General features: G+C 46.3%; 1 long non-coding RNA gene across 1 annotated transcript; it reads right to left on the reverse strand.

Moving 5' to 3' along the window:
- Positions 1-9,486: 9,486 nt before the first annotated feature.
- Positions 9,487-20,999, reverse strand: LOC131760189 (uncharacterized). The gene is made up of 3 exons (XR_010841549.1): positions 19,370-20,999; positions 11,299-11,582; positions 9,487-9,550 (listed from the first exon to the last, which is right to left on the reverse strand). It is a non-coding gene; the product is annotated as an uncharacterized lncRNA (long non-coding RNA).
- Positions 21,000-21,029: the final 30 nt, after the last annotated feature.

The raw sequence follows: 21,029 nt of genomic DNA on the forward strand, positions 1-21,029 counted from the left end.
GGGGCTGCCAACGGAAGCCCTCGAGTGGAGATTGGTGAACTGATCCAAGTGTAACAGCGAGTCAGGTCATGCTCTTCTTGAAATACTTCCAAGTACTTTATGACAACGGTCTCATTGATCTCATGAACATCCAAGAAAGGAAAGAAAGAAGGGAAAGGGAAATGGAAGAAGAAGCCTTCTCATTTCATCAAAACAAAAGTGAATGGTTGGGGGGACTTCCCTGGTGGTGCAGTGGCTAAGGCTCTGCGCTCCCAATGCAGGGGGCCCGGGCTTGATACTTGGTAAGGGAACTAAGATCCCGCATGCATGCCGCAACTAATAGTCTGCATGTCGCGGCTTCCCTTGTAGCGCAGTGGTTAAGAATCCACCTGCCAATGCATGGTACACGGCTTCGAGCCCTGGTCCAGGAAGATCCCACATGCCGCGGAGCAACTAAGCCTGTGAGCCACAACTACTGAGCCTGCGCTCTAGAGCCCGTGAGCCACAACTACTGAGCCCGCGAGCCACAACTACTGAAGCCTGCGTGTCTAGAGCCCGTGCTCTGCAACGAGAAGCCACCGCAATGAGAAGCCCGCGCACTGCAACGAAGAGTAGCCCCCGCTCGCCGCAACTAGAGAAAGCCCGCGTGCAGCAACAAAGACCCAATGCAACCAAAAAAAAAAAAGAGTCTGCATGCCGCAGCTAAGACCTGACACAGCCAAAATAAATAAATATATATATATATATATATATATATATAAATAAATATATATATATTTTTTTAAGTGAATGGGGAGGGGGAGCTTTGGGGTGAAACAGCCACTAGTCACCTGGGAACTCAATGAAGTACAAACGAATTCAAAAACCCTGACCCCGGCCCCATGGTCCCAGCAAATCAGACAGATAGCTGATGACATGCATGCATGTGTGTGTGTGTGTGTGTGTGTGTGTGTGAGAGAGAGAGAGAGAGAGAGAGAGAGAGACAGAAAGGGAGGGAGGGAGGGAGGGAGGCAGGGGTCCTCTCTGGTAATCTGCCAGTTCAGACTGACTTTAAAAGATGGGCTGACTTTGTTTGACCCCTCTGTGCTGGAAAAGGTACCAAAGCACAAATCCCACCCCCCACCCCCCTTCCCCAAACTTTATAAATAACAGAGATGCTCACTAGAGTAATTAGAAGAAAGAACTGTCAGCCAAGTGGTTTAAGAAGGTGTGGCTGGAAGCATTCTGTGTGTTTTCTCTAAAGCAGGACGTGTAGACGGTCAAACACACGAGTTTAATGAGCTTATAAATTTGGAGTGACTCCTCACATCTTACAGTGAGGTCTGGGGTTCAGCTATTTCACCTCTGAAATCAAAGAGGCTGCTCTGGGGTTCTCATCCCTGAACACTGCCTCCAGAGTCTGTGCCAAGGATTTCTTCCTCAGTTTATCTTTTTTTCAGGGGTAACTGACCCAAACAATTCAGCCCCCAGTGTTTTTGCAGAGGGAGGTATTCTTGGTATTCAGAGATGTTTTCTGATGTTTTATCTCTTTCCTTCCCTCCTTAGTCTGCCCCGGGCTACCTAAAATACTTCAATCAGCACCTATATCCTTTAGGAACTTAACATGCTTCTCATAAGAGACAGGTCCTTGTCCTGGGTAACTCCTACAAATCCGCAAGGTTCCCTAATGCTCAAGTTCCAAGCACTCTAATCTCAATAATCATTGTTTACTACAGTGCTTTTCTAGCCTTTTCTATCTACAGTATTTCTAAACATTAATTTTTATTTATTTATTTATTTATTTTTCCGGTACGTGGGCCTCTCACTGTTGTGGCCTCTCCCGTGGCGGAGCACAGGCTCTGGACGCGCGGGCTCAGCGGCCATGGCTCACGGGCCCAGCCGCTCCGTGGCATGTGGGATCTTCCCGGACCGGGGCACGAACCCGCGTCCCCTGCATCGGCAGGCAGACTCTCAACCACTGCGCCACCAGGGAAGCCCTCTAAACATTAATGTAACTGAACTTAAAAGACATTGTACATAGTGTGCTACAATTTGGCAAACAAATAATGGTGTCCTGCTGACAGGGTAAGTGTAAGGCAGGAAACGACGCTGTCAGCAGTATTGTCCCACATACGACTCCAAGCCCAAAACAGCCAGCCCCAAACAGCCGCAGGGCTCCCTGTGAGGGAGGCACACGTGCATGATGTCATTCATCTGGGGCCTCGCTGCCCTGGCTGGATCTAAAGGTGCTCTCCCTTTCCAGGTGGTTTGTTCTGCAGAACTAACACTTGGGTGCCACTTCAATATTTTACTCTCTGTCTGGCGCATGCCAGCCAGCCTGGACACTAAGACAGAGCAAGCCTGTAGCTGAATACTTTGTCACCTCTTTTTTCAGAGCCCCAGGACAGCATTGCTAACATTCAGGGCTACACATGACCTTGCTGCCCTCACCATGGAATAATCTGTTAACTAAACAGACAGACAGACAATCTCATAAGCAGGGCCACTACATATACTCCGACTTACGCCCTTGGTTCCATCTCTTTCTTAATTATTTATTTATTTATGTATTGGCTGTATTGTGTCTTAGTTGTGGCACACGGGATCTTTCACTGCAGCCCACGGGCTTCTCTCTAGTTGTGTTGCACAGGGTCCAGAGCGCGCAGGCTCAGTAGTTGTAGCGCGCAGGCTTAGTTGCCCTGCGGCATGTGGGGTCTTAGTTCCCCAACCAGGGATTGAACCCGCGTCCCCTGCATTGGAAGGTGGATTCTTAACCACTGGACCACCAGGGAAGTCCCTCCATTCCTCCCTAAGATTATTTAGAGGGAATTGCTCACTGGCCAATAATGCAGAAGTGTTCCCCTTACACCCCAAGGTGGACTCTTTGTCCACAGCCACCCTCAAATATCCCAGAGCTTCTGGCATCTGCCCCAATAGCCTGAGCCTCCTCTGTGCACTTTTGTATTCCAGACTCTGTCATTCTCATGAGTTTTCCTGTGCTTCTGAGGATATAACCAAGACAAAAGAGATGCCCCAATCCTGTGCACACTGGATGAATGGGTAAAAACTTTAAGATAAGGGAACTGTGGAGAAACCTCATAACACCCTAAGGATTCCTGGTGCAAAAGTTCCCGATGCCACTCTCCCACTCCTAAACGAGCTGGAGACACAGACCTGCCCTTCCCCAGGCTGATTTAGCTCGACCAGAGAGCCATCTAAAAGCTGTGCTATCTCCCTCCCAGCTGAATCAGTGCACAACCGGTTACCTCGCTGGACTCCTCGGAGACATCACCAAGCAGAAATCCTTTCTAGGGGTGACAGCACCCTTTGGGAAGCCTAGCATCACCCGAGAGTGCCGCCCCAATCTCTCTGCCTTTGGCAGGTTCGTAGGTGGACTCAGGAAGGGTCCTGAGGGGTGTCCTGGGAGGTAGCAGCCCAGGTGCGAGTGAGGAACTGTGCCCAGGGGGCAAGGAGAAGGCCTGAGAATGAAGGAGCTTCCAGAGACGCTGCTGCACTGCACTTCCAGTCTGAGCTGGAAGGCTGAGCTAGAAACTGAATGATGAAACGAACGCATTCTTAGTGACGATCAAACTCCCAGATTAACTCAGCTTGCTTGCTTTCTTTTTAAATTCATCCCCGTAGCATCTGTTTCCCTCCAGGCACGTGAAACTTTTGCTTTCTCTCTCCTTGTTCAGTCCACTTCCAGAGGCAAGAGGAGTGAGAAGCACCGGCTTCTGATTCTGTGCCAGATTAGGTCACGAGTGGATGTACTGTTCTCCTTACACGCATGAAATCTAACCGATATACACGTTGATCTGACAGTCATTGAGTGTTCTGAGTGAGGAACCACAGCAGTGAGGAGCTGTGAAAGGCACAGTCTCTGCTTTGAGGAGCTTCTTGTGGGACCGATCAGGCCAGCATGGCCATACCTGGCTTTATGCACCTGCCCTGAAGTCTGCACAGGTCAGATTTTTCTAAGTGGAGGTCTCAGCCCCTACTGACTCACTGGGTAATCAGACCCTTTGTTTTCATATAAGACTCATCTTCCACTGATAACAACTTCTGATAGTTAGCCTCTGGTTTTTCTGTCCTCCCTCCTACTTACATGCTCCAGAAAATTTCATATTTAAGTAAGTCTAAGCATGAATCTCTGGAAAGTGAAGGCTGTTTCTGTGAAAAGGGTAAGTCTTCCCAGATTTGTGTGCCTCAGCTGGGACTTGGCACAACTTTTTTTTTCTAGAATTGGTCTCCATTGCATGTTCCATTTTCTTTTCATCTTTGATTTTTTTTTTAATCAAGAAGGAAGAAGTTTGCCACCTAAACTGAAAAAAAAGGTAGAGAACCAATTTCTGTCTTGCTGTATCAAAAATTCTTTAAGGTCCTACAAATGCAGGTAATTATTACCAAAAGACTTGCAGTTTTAGGGAAGAGGAGGAATTCAGCACACCCCGACAAAGTGCAGGGACTCGGGGCTTCACAGCCTGGGTAAGGTCATTCCTGAGGAGATAACATCTGTCACACTGCTAACAGGCCTCTCCAATGACCACATTTTCAGAACTGAGAATTGGTGGCAGTCTGACGCGTGGCCTGGCAAAAGGCCAGTGTCTTCTGTCTCAGAAATTGAGATTGTTCCAGAAAGCTGATGCCACATGGTTGCCCACAGCACAGTGCAAAGAAACCTTTCACTGCTGCACTCGGCTTAATAGGGGAACCCAGGGATCTCTCAATCGTTTCGTCCCTTGGTTCCCTCCCGCTGGCCACTGTCCTTGGACACCAGAGTTTATCATATTGATTAAAGCAGATGTTCAAACCGTACTCCAGGCTGACCTATCCACAATTTTCATTTTCATTTTTTCCCAGCAAATCAGCGCCTGTCCCCCTCCCTTTAAAAAGAGATATGTCAGCAGTACTGGAAAACAACTTCGCCTACTGATTCCCAGCAGGAGGTGTTTCTGCTTCTATCGGACTGGCTCTCTCCAGATTAAAAAGTAATTCTTCCAAAAGAAGGTTCTATGGTTAAAATTAAACCACAGTCCTAAAGCTATTAGAACCTGGACTTTGGACAAATGCCAAAGACGACAGTCCCGGGTATCCTCCAGACAGAAGAGAAAAGAGACCCAGTAGAAGGAAGAAATCTTCAATGATCACATAAAAAAGCTAAGTAAAATGTTGGAACCTGTTCAACCACCTTACTTCAGTTAGAAGGTACTTTTTAACAACATTAGGAAAGCGAAACTAGCTGTGGGTGGGGTGGAACTGCCAGGTCATCCCGCCTAAAGAAACCCCAAGACTGTGCCTACATGATGGACGTGCCACGGTGGCACCACGGTGGCACCGCCACACCACGTGGCCATGAGGATCACCATAGCATTTTCTGGACTCCTGCCTGGGGGGCTCTACCAATGTTTGGGTGATCACTACCTCATCACTTGAGGTCACTTAGTTTACTAGCCCTGATTTGTTATTCCACAGCATGATTAAGAGACAATCATCTAGCAAAACACAGACGCACACATGAGTGTGCGTGAAAAGGCCCGAGGGTGCTGAGAGCTGTGCTGGGTCAGGCGTCTCGGTGGGAGGAGGAGTGGCAGGAGGGCAGGAGGCAGGAGGAGGAGGGGGAGTGGGCAGGAGGGCAGGACCCGGGGAGGTCTGGCGAGATGACTCCGAGGCCAGCCTAGCAGCTCCCTCCCCTGGAAGGCTGGGAGCACGCCATCTGGGCTGGGTGGACGCCCACCAACCCGGCGCGTGCCTCCACGTCTTCTTCCAACCAGGTGTGCGACTGCCCTCTATTGGACAAAATGCTTTTCCATTTTGCTGGACAGATGGCTGAAGGGAAACATTAGCTATAAGGCCCGCCAGGCGGCATTAGGCAAGGCAGGACGTTCTAGGTCTCAGTTTCCACATCTATAAAATGGGAGTGATGGGGGCTTCCCTGGTGGCGCAGTGGTTGAGAATCCGCCTGCTGATGCAGGGGTCACGGGTTCGTGCCCCGGTCCGGGAAGATCCCACATGCCGCGGAGCGGCTGGGCCCGTGAGCCATGGCCGCTGAGGCTGCGCGTCCGGAGCCTGTGCTCCGCAACGGGAGAGGCCACGACAGTGAGAGGCCCGCGTACCACAAAAAAAAAAAAAAAAAAAAAAAAAAAAAAAAAAATGGGAGTGATGGTAACAATATCTGTCCTTGAAAGGGTTGCTATCAGGAGGAAATGAATGAAGTACCACTGTTCTCTACCTTTGCCTGCCTGCTCACTGTCTGCCCTGACATCTTCCAGGTCCCTTTCCTGAGGTGATCTTTCACTCCAGTGTCTCTGAAGCAGAGCCACGATGATAAAAACAATATAGTCATGTTATTCTAAGCTCTAATAGCTAGTGGCATCTCACTTCTGGTAGCTTTAATAACTTCATAAATGTTTTAAACATAATTTTCAAAGCATTTTTTCTTATAAGTATTTATATCATAATTTAAATCAATTTTCTGATAACTTATGTTCATTGTCTAAATCCCCCAGTGGATTATGAGTCCTCTAAATGCAGGAACCTGTGTGTCCTCTGTAACCCCAGCATGGTGCCTACTGCACAGCAGATGCCTGATAAACAATCTGCTGAATAAACACATAGATGAATCATAAGAATTGGTGAAGACCAGCCAGGAAGGGCAGTCAGATATGGGGAAAAAAGTCCTTTTTCAAGAGTGGTAACATAAACCAATATTAAAAATGAAAAGGCAGGGCTTCCCTGGTGGCGCAGTGGTTGAGAGTCCGCCTGCCGATGCAGGAGACACGGGTTCGAGCCCCAGTCTGGGAAGATCCCACATGCCGCGGAGCGGCTGGGCCCGTGAGCCATGGCCGCTGAGCCTGCACTCCGCAACGGGAGAGGCCACAACAGTGAGAGGCCCGCGTACCGCAAAAAAAAAAAAAAAAGAGAGAAAAGAAAAGGCAGGGTGATGAAAAAGTTTTGGAACTAAATAGAGGTAGTCATTGCACAACAGTGTGAAAGCACTAAATGTCACTGGATCATACACTTTAAAATGGTTAATTATACGTAATATGAATTTCACCTCACTAATAAAAAAATGAAAGGGCAGAATTGTAATATAATAATTACGATCCATCAAGTATTCTACAAATACTTGATAAGTCAATATAAAGAGAATAATTTTGATACAGTGCCCGATGGTCTACGTAAATGTTTCCACATAAGTGATTTCATCTGTTCCTCACGACAAGCCTATGGACTTGCAGAGGAGGAAACCCAGAAGTGCAGAGGTCCCGGCAGCGACTCCCTGTTCCTCAGACAGGCCAGACGCACTCGCCACTGGGGGGCGCTGTCCGCGAGGCCTCCTGCCTGAAAAGGACTTCCTCCAAAAAGGACTGCCTACTTCTCGCTCACCTCAGTCTGGGCCCCACTTGGAGAGTCACCTCATCAGAAAGGCCCTCCCCAGCCGCCTTATCTAAAAGAGCAACCCAAACACTGCACTCTTGTCATTCTCTCTCCCTTAGTCTGCCTGGTTTTTCTTCAAAATTCTTAGCTCGTATCACATATTGACATAATTTTTCTGTCTCCTGCTTACAATAGCGTAAGCAACAGAACAGGGATATCTGTCAGTTTTGCTCCCTGTTACAATCGTGACTTCTGGAATAGTGCCTGGCAAATAATAGGTGCTTGATAAATATTTGTTAAAGAACGAATAAGTAGTAGAATTTTACCATGAACCTGGCTGGATCTTTTGGGGAGCCTAGGTTTCTTAAGCCACACCACAAAAATGAAACTGTAATGTGACTGAGATACAATACCAGTTGTTATAGTGGGAAGCAGCTGCATTGCACGGGGGGATCAGCTCGGTGCTTTGTGACCACCTAGAGGGGTGGGATAGGGATGGTGGGAGGGAGATGCAAGAGGGAGGGGATATGGGGACATATGTATATGTATAGCTGATTCACTTTGTTACACAGCAGAAACTAACACACCATTGTAACACAATTATACTCCAAGAAAGATGTCTAAATAAATAAATAAATAGAGAAAGGTTAAAAAAAAATACCAGTTGTTAGAGCACTAGGACAAAGTGCTACGTTGTTCAGGAATGAGTCCCTTCGTGCTCCTCTTGTCTCCAAGCATGGGGCACCTGTCTGTTGTATCTCTGGCTCAGCACTGCACCAGTCACCTAGTATGGGCACTGGTCTATACGATATCAATAAGACATGGTAGATTCTGGGCAATAGAGCCGAGAATGGAAGAACTGACCACAACACGCCTCCGAGACCCACCCTGGGAGTGCACACCAGGGTCTCTGAGGAGGACAGGAAGGAGGAAGGAGAACGTGCTAGGCAGGGGTCAGAGTCCAAGGAGCACCAGGGTATGGCCTCGCAAGCCTTGAGAAATCAGGGTCGAAATTGTTCCTGAGACCAAATTGATCTGCAATGCCAACCTTGTACAACTAATTCAGGCTCTCAGGGAAAGCTTGCAGGGCTGGCCTCTTGAAAGTTGGGTCAGGGTGGTCTGACAGAATGGGTGACCCTTGTGAGATGGACAGTGAACCTCTGAGACCCAGTGGCCATCCCAGAATGGTACCCAGTGGCCTCTGAGAAATTCGTGCCCAGCAGCAGCTGCTGCCTTTCTTCAGCCTCTGAATCAGGCAGCCAGGCATGGTGGAAAACTGTCTGCGGTCACACTGATTAGGGGCCAAACTCCTGAAGCTCTGGTGTCAGCTCTGTTCATTGCACCTGTTTGAACCTGTGTCTCTAAGTGCAGTTTTCAAATTGAGAACAAACTCACACAAGCATAAAAATCTATCATGTGTCCAAACTGACTGCTGCCATGGGCCTTGTTGCATCTTAAATGGAACAAAATATGTAACATGGACAGATACCTGTTTGCCAACCTGTGCCTCACATTCTAACTTAATGGTACGGAAACATGTTTTCAACTTTTAGTAAAGTCGTAAAACCTTTTTAAAATGTTCTGAAATTGAATTTCTGCAGAGAATTCCAAGCTATGTAAGCTATGATACACACACACACATGCATACACACACGTATTTTCTCTAGAAGCTTCCTTATAATATGTACAAAGTACACAGCTCAAAATTCAAGCAAATTATTAATTACAAAACAAATTAAACAGAAAAAAATCACAGCATGATTTGTATAGCTGTCACTACTTTGGCCAGTTTCCATGGGATGACTGATATTTCATTTTAATGGGTGCTGGTTTCAGGAACCATGACCATTCACCTTTGGCCTACACTGCCTGTATGTAACCCTCCTCCCTGTGGACACTCAGCATGGGTGGGTGTTTAGTTTTTTATCAATTCTCACAGCATAAAAGATAAAACAAAGTAAAACACGTTACTGTTTTCATCTTATATTCCCTAACATTCAGAAAGAGTATTTGGTCATCAATGGATGCCTCACCTTGACACGAGATCAAATGCACAAGTACAGCTTGGCATCAAACTGGACCAGCAAACTCGGGCACCTGCAAAGGTGGGCAGGGACCCCAGGCAGGCAGGCCGGCTCTGGCCAACTGCAGAGCACAGGAATGCAGACAGGCAGCAAGGGTTGCCATACGGGCCCAAGGTGGTCAGATCTTCTTTCTTTTCAAGAAAAACCAGAAACCCAGGTTTTAATATGAACTCTAGATTTTTAAACATTAGCAGTTAGTTCTAAAAACTGCTTTAAGAATATTCTATCCAAACACTACACGTCTGTGGCTTGATATGGTGCTTGGGCAGCCGGTTCCTGAATCTGGGGAGTAGTAGGTGGTTCCAGTGGGTTCCAACCCGAATCTGCCACTCATTAACTGCTCCCTGGTTGGCTTCACGTCCCTCCCTTGGGTTCAAATCCTTAGGTTCAAAGTGACGTACCTGCCTAGTCACTTTGATTGACCAGTACAGGCTCCAACTACCTCATCTATAAAATGCAGATCATAACACAACCCCGCTCATATGGCGATTATGGGAGTAAAGGAGATCCTGCAGGCAAAGCACCTAACTGCAAAGTAAGCATCTGGTGATAGGTATCAGCCACGATTAGCTGTAAGCTTGGTGCCTCCCTCCTCACCGTCATTCACAATTAATCAGCAAATCCTGTTAAATAGGTCTCCTAAAACCCTCTCCAGTCTATCCTCTTGTTTTCATCCCCACTTTCTGTGCCGTAGTTCATAGCCTCGTCCCCTCAACCCTGAACTGTTCCTTACATCGATCTAATGAACATACCTCCTGCTTTACTGAGCAGGGGACTCTGTGCCGGGGAGCTACTTAGTGTCCCACTTTGACCCACCCTCATACTGCGCCCAGCTGATTCGATCTCTCGGCTCAGCAAATTACTTAAAGCAAAGATCTAGGGCTTCCCTGGTGGCGCAGTGGTTGAGAGTCCACCTGCCGATGCAGGGGACGCGGGTTCGTGCCCCGGTCTGGGAAGATCCCACATGCCACGGAGCGGCTGGGCCCGTGAGCCATGGCCGCTGAGCCTGCGCGTCCGGAGCCTGTGCTCCGCAATGGGAGAGGCCACAACAGTGAGAGGCCCGCGTACTGCAAAAAAAAATAAAAATAAAGATCTGCTGGCGTCATTCTCCCTGTCACCTGCAGAACAAAGGCCAACTTCCTTAGTCCTGCATTCAAGGCTGTCCCTAGGCTCTCCCCCAGCTCACATACTACCGGGTCTCTATAATCCTCTCTCTGCTCCAGCCACACCAAACTACTTTCCTTGCCTTTTCCAGAATGAGCCACACGGTTCCCGGTCATCATACATCAGCAACACTATCCTTTCTGCTTAGAATGTTTGTTTCTCTTCTTCTCATCCAACGTCAACCCCTTCTCACCCTTTGAAGTCCAGCCCTAAATGGTCATCTCCACCATGAAGCCTTCTCTGATCAGCCCCCTAACTAGCCCCCAGAGTCAGGCCCTCCCTCCTCTGTGTTTCCCACCACACTTAGTACCTATGTCCCTTCAAGCCCATCTCACAATGTGTGGTAACTGGCTTACTGAGACCTCTGTCTCAACGTGAGATAGACAGGAGGCCAAGGGCAAGAACTTGATCCCTTATATTTGTTGCATTCCCAACCAGCACATGGTGAGTTTTCAGTGCTGGCTGAATTAATTAATGGGACCAAGAGGGCATCTGAACAAAAGCCAAACAATGATGTCACTTTTAATACAAACTGTTGTTAGAAACAGGGATCTTTGGGAATATGCAAAGAAAGAATAATAAAAATACATAAAATCACTCAGGAGCTCTCAATTGCCTGTAATGTGTGCATTTTGGTTAAGTTTAGTAAACAAGGATATCATATATGCATGTACAGTTGTTAACCACCCAGATGATTGAAAATATCTGCACTTACAAAGCGGTGTCACAGTTTCTTGATCTTCACTTTTTCTTTCTGTGGTCTCGGTGGAATGCATCTGATATTCCAGGAGAAAATGTAATCCAGCCAAAGAACAAGTCTAATTATTTGGTTCACAATTTATATACTGCGAGGCGCAATCTGAGAGACCCACACAACCGAAAACTGCTCATCTTGACCTGGTGCCTGTGCAGGCTTCTTATAAGAAAGGCAACAATTTCTCGGTACTCAGATAATCACCAGAGGAGGCCGGCAGTGGATAGTCTTGGGAAGGCAGAGATCTGGGAAAGAAAATAAACATCATTTTTTTTTTTAACATTCATGCTCTTAAAAACTTGTCTCTGAAGCGCTCATTCAACAGGCATTCACTGGGACTTCCCTGCTGGTCCAGTGGTTAAGACTCCGCACTTCCACTGCAGGGGGCGAGGGTTCCATTCCTAGTCTGGGAGCTAAGGTCCTGCACGCCTTGCGGCAGCCAAAAACAAAATTTAAAAAACAAAACAAACAAAAACCAAAACAAAACAAAAACAACAAACTTTCACTCAAGGAATGGAAGGGTGGCTCCACGGCCTCACTCCCCGCCCCCCAAGCTGGATGGCAGACCTCGCCTTGGCAGGCTAGGAGAACAGGTTGTGGGGTTTGACTAGTAAGAACAGAGGCAGTTCAGCAGAGTGGTTTCCCATGCGGGTCTGGGGTCAGGCTGCCTAGGCTCAGGGCGTAGCCCGAGGAAGTTTCTAGTTGGTAGAGCTGATAGAGTGATAGTTTTATCTCAGAGAGTTGTCAGAGAGTTGTTGGAAGGAATAGATGATAGAGAACATGTAAAGTGCTCAGCATGGTGCCTATGAGATGATTCTGATTCCTGTAAGAATTCGGTAAATGTTAGCAACCCTCATTTGTTAAAAAGATCCTACTAATAGGCTTAAGCCTTCTGCAACTTATCTTTACAACTCTGCCCACACCCAGTATCTCTACTTTGTTGTCTTAACTATGAGATCAGAGCTCCTAGAGAATGGAAGAAGGAGCAAGCTATAAACTTCTGACTGATAAATAAGCAGAAATAATGGAGCCAAGGAGAAGAAAACAGCCCACGTACACTGAACACCTGGTTGTGTACAGTGGCTCAAGCATAAAATAGATCTGGATGCTTGATGGCCATACTTGAAGGGAGATAACGAAGGGGCATGCCTTCGAACTGCTGAAGGAAATTCTTTACCTAGACGAGCCTAGACAAGTGTGGAATAAGACATTTTCAGGCATTTGAGCCTTCAAAAAGTCTGAGATATTCTAAGGAGCAGCATAAATTATTACAGCAACTTCTCAATAGATGTTAAATAGTATTGAGACAGATAAAGTCACTGAATGTGAAGGACTGATTCATACCACAAATACATGCTGAGTGCCTGTGATGTGTTGGTTAGACAGTGGACTAGAACAAGTAACCCAACAGACATACATCATTCCTTCATGAAGCTTACATTCTAGTGGAGAGAGATAGTAAACAACCACAGAAGGGAAACTCCGATTCAGATGAATGCTCCAGAGAAAGAAACTGGGCCAAAAGCCCCAATTTTGGGTATACAAGAACTACAGCAGATAGAACATCCAGCTAAATGACATCATCTAGACGCAATCAGATAAATCCAGAATGTTGGCCATCTATAGGAATACAGGCCAGAATTCGTTAAAAAGTCAAAGTTGTTAAAAACAAGTGGGAGATCAATGTAGATTAAAGAGTTAATCACATTCAACATATGAGCCTTGATTGGATCCGGGACCACGGGAAGAATTTTATAAAAGATATTTTGGGGGCTTCCCTGGTGGCGCAGTGGTTAAGAGTCCGCCTGCCAATGCAGGGGACATGGGTTCGTGCTCCAGTCCGGGAAGATTCCACATGCTGTGGAGCAGCTGGGCCTGTGAGCCACGGCCGCTGAGCCTGCGCATCTGGAGCCTGTGCTCCACAACGGGAGAGGCCACAACAGTGAGAGGCCCGCGTACGGGAAAAAAAAAAAAAAAAAAAAAAAAAGATATTTTGGGGACGAGGAAGGACATTTGAATATAGATTTAATATTAGATGGTATTAGGCAATTATTCTTAATTTTTAATTTATTAAATTAAAAAAATTTTAATTTGCTTAGGTATTATGGGTATGCAGGAGAATGTCTCTATTCTTAGGAGATATATGCTGAAATATATAGAGATAAAGCAAATAGGGCAAACTGTTATCAACTGGTGAATCTAGAAGAGAATATTTAATTTCCTATTGCTCTAATCTTTCAACTTTTCTGTATATATTAAAATGTCCAATATAAAAAATTGGATAGGTCTTCCCTGGTGGCACAGTGGTTAAGAATCCGCCTGCCAATGCAGGGGCCACGGGTTCGAGCCCTGGTCTGGGAAGATCCCACACTCCGCGGAGCAACTAAGCCCGTGCGCCACAACTACTGAGCCTGCACTCTAGAGCCCGCGAGCCACAGCTACTGAGCCCACGCGCCACAACAACTGAAGCCCATACGCCTAGAGCCCGTGCTCCGAAACGAGAGAAGCCACCGCAGTGAGAAGCCCATGCACCGCAACGAAGGGTTGCCCTGGCCCGCCACAACCGGAGAAAAGCCCGTGAGCAGCAACAAAGACCCAACACAGCCAAAAATATATATATGTATATATACATAGAGATATATGTAAAATTGGATAAAAAGGAATGGAGGAGAAGTAAGCATAGATAACTTTTTGGAGGAATTTAGCTGTGAAGGGAGTGTATTAATTTCCTAGAGCTGCTGTAACAGATTACCACAAACTCGGTGGCTTAAAAGGACAGAAATTTATTCTCTCACAGTTCTAGAGACCCAAATCAAGGTATTGGGAGAGGCCACACTCCCTGCAGAGGCTCTAGCGAAGAACCTATTGTGTGCTTTCCAACCTCTGGTGGCTATTAACATTCCTTGACTTGTGGCTGCATCACTCCGGTCTCTGCCTCTGGGGTCACACTGCCTTCTCCTCTTCTGTGTGTGTCTGATATCCTTCTGTCCCTCTCCTTATAAGGACACCTGTGCTGGCATATTGGGCTCACCCAGATTATCCAGAATAAGCTCCTTCTCTCAAGGTCTTTAACTTAATCAAATCTTTCACCATATAAAGTAACATTCACTCTTCTGCCACAGGGTTAATATTCACAGGTTCCTGGGATTAGGAAGGGAATGTATCTTTCGGGGCCACTTCTGTGCCTAGCACAGGGAGGAAGAAAAATGGGACAGTAACTAGAGGGGAATGTGCGGCCAGAAAAGGTTTTGTTTGTTTGTTTTGAAGATACGAGAAATTATAGCATATTTACAATAACTGATTTGCAACAGCTTGTTGTACACTGCAGTAGCAGTACAATAATACGGTTGATTTGTCCATCGTGTTAGCCACTTGCACACAGGAAAATTCAAAAAGAAAATAGCAAGGCCATCATCAAAAAGCCTAAAAATAATAAATGCTGGAGAGGGTGTGGAGAAAAAGGAACCCTCATACATTGCTGGTGGGAATGCAAATTGGTACAACCACTATAGAGAACAGTATGGAGGTTTCTTAAAAAACTGAAAATAGAGTTACCATATGATTCTGCAATCCCACTCCTGGGCATATATCTGAAGAAAACTATAATTCAAAAACATACATGCAGGCTTCCCTGGTGGCGCAGTGGTTGAGAATCCGCCTGCCGATGCAGGAGACACGGGTTCGTGCCCTGGTCCGGGAAGATCCCATATGCCGCGGAGCAACTAAGCCCGTGAGCCATGGCCGCTAGGCCTGCGCGTTCGGGGCCTGTGCTCCGCAACGGGAGAGGCCACAACAGTGAGAGGCCCGCATACCGCAAAAAAAAAAAAAAAAAAAAAATACATGCACCCCAATGTTCATTGCAACACTATTTACAATAGCCAAGACATGAAACCTAAATGTCCATTGACAAATAAATGGATAAAGAAGATGTGGTATGTGTGTGTATGTATGTGTATATATATGTGTGTGTGTGTGTAATGGAATATTACTCAGCCATAAAAAAGAATGAAATAATGTCATTTACAGCAACATGGATGGACCTAGAGATTATCATATTAAGTGAGGTAAGCCAGACAGAGAAAGACAAATTTCATATGATAATGCTTATATGTGGAATCTTTAAAAAAAGAAGATACAAATGAATTTATCTACAAAACAGAAATAGACTCACATAGAAAACAAACTTATGGTTACCAAAAGGGAAAGGGGGAGAGGGATAAACTAAGAGGAGAAAAAAAGAAAATAGCAAAGTACCCTCAAGATGAAAATAACAGTTACTCTTTGAGAATTTGATTAAGAACAATGAAAAGGTAATGGAGGAGAACTTTTGTCAAACATGGCAGATTGAACAAATATATACGTTTATCTCCAAACCCCACCAAGATGAAAATAAAGGAATAGATATGGTATAAAACCACAAAGACAAAAGGAGCAGGAGAGCAGACAACAGTGGATCAGAGAGGTCAACAAAATTTTGGAGATGGAGGGGGAACTAACTTAACAGAGTGTGGGAAGCTGGGACTTAAAGAGGAGAATACAAAGCAAAAGAGTAACAGTTCACTCTACTTGTCCCCTCAAAAGTTCAGGAACTGAAGGGACCAGATACCTCAGGTGGAAGGAGAAAGTCATGGAGCTGAAAACAGGGAAATTGATTAGAAGTCTGTATATAAATCAGTTAAACTCACAAATCCCCTCTCCAGGCCTTTTTAGGCTGGCAATGACCCCTTGAGGGATATCAGAGGGTTTATTCTTTGGAGAAATTGAGTCTGCAAATCACTGACTCAGGGCCACCAGGCACAGCTGAAGGTAGTGGTGAGCAATGAGCTGAAAACAAAAGGACTGGGTGAAAATACGCGTGCTGAATGTTGGATCCAAAACCCTATGCCCCTTGCCCTGCTGTCAGAACCTCAACAGTGGTGGCCATGCAAATAATCCACAGATAGGAGACTGGAGAATCTTCTCTGGAGAAACTGAAGAGTTCCTGCAATGTGATCTACAGATTCTGACATTTGAGGGTACCCACTTAAAAAACCCTGCTGCTCCAGTCACCTTAGAATGAAGCCCATCAATTAACAAGCCCCATCTACGCACCTAGAGTTTCCAATTAGCTCTGCTCAGTGTCCTGTTCTTAAATATGAATAGACAAATATCAAACATTTGAGGAAAATCTCCAACACACACACACACACACACACACACACACACACACACACACACTCACACTCACACACCAGAAAGGGTGGAAGGGAATTCAGAGGAAACAATGTGAAAACCAGAAGAAAACTTAAAACCAGGAAAATTCTTCAGAGAGCTAAGAGCACATGTACATGAATCAAAAACAGAAATGCTATATGTAAAATAAGAAGCAATCAGTGAACAAGAGAGTTAAAATTAAAAATCCAATAGAGGGCTTCCCTGGTGGCGCAGTGGTTGAGAATCCACCTGCCGATGCAGGGGACACGGGTTCATGTCACAGTCTGGGAAGATCCCACATGCTGCGGAGCAGCTGGGCCCGTGAGCCATGGCCGCTGAGCCTGCGCGTCCGGAGCCTGTGCTCCGCAACGGGAGAGGCCACAACAGTGAGAGACCCGCGTACCGCAAAAAAAAAAAAAAAATCCACTAGAAAGGGTAAGATAAAGTTAATAACATTTTCTATCCAGAGAGTAGAAGAAAAAGAGGGTGACATAAGTAGAAAAAAAGATGAGTATAATGCAGGCTCCCACACCCTGAAAATCGCAGAAAATGGGGTGAGAGTGCAGGTTGGGCCCTGGCGTGGTAGAAAACAGGTAATTTACATTTGAAAGGAAAAAGGTCACATCCATAGAGTTTAAAAAATAAGAAGAACATGGGCTTCCCTGGTGGCGCAGTGGTTGAGAATCCGCCTGCCGATGCAGGGGACACGGGTTCGTGCCCCGATCCGGGAAGATCCCACATGCCGTGGAGCGGCTGAGCCCGTGAGCCATGGCCGCTGAGCCTGCGCGTCCGTAGCCTGTGCTCCGCAAAGGGAGAGGCCACAGCAGTGAGAGGCCCACGTACCACCAAAAAAAAAAAAAAAAAGAAGAAGAACAATGGGCTTCCCTGGTGGCACAGTGGTTGAGAGTCCCCCTGCCGATGCAGGGGACACGGGTTCGTGCCCCGGTCCGGTTCGTGCCCCAGTCCGCGAAGGCCACAACAGTGAGAGGCCCGAGTACCGGAAAGAAAAAAGAAGAAGAAGAACAAAACTGTACTTATAAACAGCAACACTTGAAAGTTAGAAGAGCGTGCCTTTGAAATTCTAAGGGGAAAACATTGCCAACCTAGAATCGCACACTCAGTTAAACTATCAGTCAAATATGAGAGAAGAATCAATATTTTCAGATAAATAAGGTGTTACAAAGTTTACCTCCCGTGGTTACTTTCTTTGGAAGCTATTAGATGATGTGGTTGACCAAAATGAGGCTGTAAAACAAAAAAGGGGAAGAAGATCTAAGATCCAGGCAGTAGGAGAAGCAACACAGAAAAACAGAGAGAAGTGTTAAGAAGCTCAGGAAAGCAGCTCTTGAACAAGCCTAGAACGAGCCACCCGACATCAGACCCAGAGGACAAAGGACTCCAAGAAGGAAATTGCCAGGAAAAAAAAAAAGGAATTGATAGATTATCTGTTAGATTTGACTATACAAACAAAATTATGGCATAGAGTGTAACAGCACTTTTGGAGATGGGAAAATTAGGTAGGGGTGTGTAGAAAACTTAACAATTAAAAAACATGAGGCTATTATAAATTTGTGTTATGAGACTTATGATATGATGAAGTTCCTACCCCTTAGAAATTGTATAGACTTTAAAAAGTATGTGGAGGAGAAAAGGTGATGCATTCCTTTCATCCTAAGTATCCATGACTGCTTTTTGCCACCTCTTAGATCCCTACCCAAGAGTCTTGATATTGATGCCTTGACACTATATACTCAGAGAATCTTCTCTCTTCCCTGGGGTGACAATGGATGGTGGATGACATGTGGAAGACATAAAAGAAAGTCCCAAAGGAGACAGACACAAGGGGAAAAGTCCATGTGATTAGATGCATCATTACAAGTCAAAGATGGAAATAGTAATAATAATACAAAATAATTGAGACAAATTCAAATTTGATGTGGAGGTAAGGGGAACTTGTGGAAATGGTGATCATAGTGAAGTGATTAAAAAGGTGGAGCCCAGGGACTTCCCTGGTGGTCCAGTGGTTAAGAAACCTCCTTACAATGCAGGGGACGCAGGTTTGATCCCTGGTCAGGGAACTAAGATCCCACATGTCATGGGGCAACTAAGCCCACATGCCTCAGCTACTGAGCCCGCATGCTCTAGAGTCTGCGTACCATAACTAGAGAGCCCATGTGTTGCAACGAAGATCCCTGCGTGCCACAACTAAGACCTGATGCAGTCAAATAAATAAATAAGTACATATTTTTAAAAAAATAGTAGAGCTCCGGACTTCCCTGGTGGCGTAGTGGTTAAGAATCCGCCTGTCAATGCAGGGGACATGGGTTCAATCCCTGGCCTGGGAAGATTCCCACATACCGCAGTGCAACCAAGCCCATGCACCACAACTACTGAGCCTGCGCTCTAGAGCCCGTGAGCCGCAACTACTGAGCCTGCATGCCACAACTACTGAAGCCCACGCACCTAGAGCCCGTGCTCCGCAACAAGAGAAGCCACTGCAATGAGAAACCCACGCACCACATGGAACAGTAGCCCCCACTCGCTGTAACTAGAGAAAGCCCACGCGCAGCAACGAAGACCCAAGGTAGCCAAAAATAAATAAATGTATATATATTTTTAAAAAATAGTGGAGCCCAGCAATTACTCTGCATACAATCTGGGGGCTAGTTAGAGGAAAGATCAGGGAGGCTGGGCTCAGTCCAGATATACAGGGCCTTGAGAGAGGCCTGTCCCATTACACTGTAAAACTGGCTACATAGGAGAGGAGGGTACAGAAATAATAAAGGAAATAACTTTAAAATCCAACAAACAATCACTATTATGGGATTTGGCTTCTTACTTTTTGTCTTCACTTCTTTATTTTCTTATCTCTGCTCTTTTGTCACTTTGCCTTTGTCACTTTGGAGCCCTTCATTATTCTTTAGGATCCTCTCTCAGAAACTGCACTCCAGCCTACATCTCTGTCCACAGCCTTCATGACCTATCCTTATCCTGCTGTAACTTTCCATTTTTCTCACTATGCATTCTCCTACATCTCATAAACCCAATCACATGTTAAGCTAAATCCTTCTAGCCTATCCTAAATCCATTTCTCAAACATTTCTCTATAAGCTCCTCAGTCACAGCTCTTTTCCAAGAAACCAATGTCCACTTTTCCTCTATCAACACATTAACGAATCTTCCCTTTCTTCTAAAAATGTTCCATTTCCCTCTTTATCACTCTTCTTCACTTCCTTTGGTCCTGGTCTCCGCCTTCATCCCCAGTAGCTCTGCATTCCCACTCTCTCTTCTCTTAGGCAAAGATGCTCCCCTTTCCCTCTCATATTTACTCCTTCAGGGTCAGTAACGTTCTGTTTGTCTCTAATTTCTCCTCTCTGATTTGCAACACTTCCCCTATCTGCTTCTCCTTCCTTCTTTACCTTAAATCCTTCATCTGCCTCATTCTCTGGTACCTTTGTCTATAATCTTTCTCTTCCATAGAAACGGATTCATCAGTATTATCGTTCACTTCATCCAAGACATCCTCCTCAACCTCTACCCCTTCCTCAATCTCTTCATTGTTCTCCTCTACCTTTTCAAAAGGAATGTCCATCTCAGCATCAGTAATTTTCTATCAATCTTTCATCACCAGTAACTTCCACCACTCTTTCAATTTTCTCTTCATTTATGCTCCCCATTCTTGAACCCTCCAATTTCTCTCCACTAGTCACCAGCTTCTCTCCCCTGGATCCCCGCCTTTCTCCGCTGAACACCAGCTTCTCTCCACCTGACCTCAGCTTCTCTCCACTCGACCTCAGCTTCTCTCCACCTGACCTGAGCTTCTTCTCTCCACTTGACCTCAGCTCCTCCGCATTCTGCCCTAGTTCGTATCCTCTGGATCTCGAGTCCTCTCCACTGGTTCCCACTCCAGTAAACATCAACCTCTCTTTAAACCCAGATCCCCCCCCTAGACCCCGCTGTAGTCCCTGCATTCTCAGATTCAGCCTCTATTTCGTGTCTGACTTCTTGCTTTCCCCACACCTCCTTGGAGGTGTCTTTCCGCAAACCCGCGGAAGCCTGTAATGCACTTGCTACACTGCGCACTCGTTTCACATCCATCCTTTCCTGACTTCGGCCTGACTTTCCTCTCAAGGCTGCCTTTTCCACATCTTCCAGTCTCCAGTCCTCAGACTCAAACTTCGGGTCCCACATCCTAGGCTTTTGCGTGTTTCTACCCAGGAGCTCCATTCTCTTCCCGATCACGATGAGCCCGTTCCAGGGCATCCACAATTTTTCTCGCATCGTCTGCGCCCCTCTGCTTTCAGGCTCCAGTTGCGACCGCCCACGGGTCCGCGCCTGGCCTCGGGCGCCCTGGCCGCGGGCCCTACCGCGCCCCCTCGCCGCCCTTTGCGGCTTACCCAGCCACTCCCTCATGTCCCAGAGCGGATGTCCAAACGGAACCCCTTTCTCCAAAGACATTAGCCCTTGTCCTCGTCCCTAGTCCGCCACCCCAACACCGG

The sequence above is a fragment of the Kogia breviceps genome, chromosome 7 (assembly GCF_026419965.1).
Source record: "Kogia breviceps isolate mKogBre1 chromosome 7, mKogBre1 haplotype 1, whole genome shotgun sequence".
NCBI lineage: Eukaryota > Metazoa > Chordata > Mammalia > Artiodactyla > Physeteridae > Kogia > Kogia breviceps.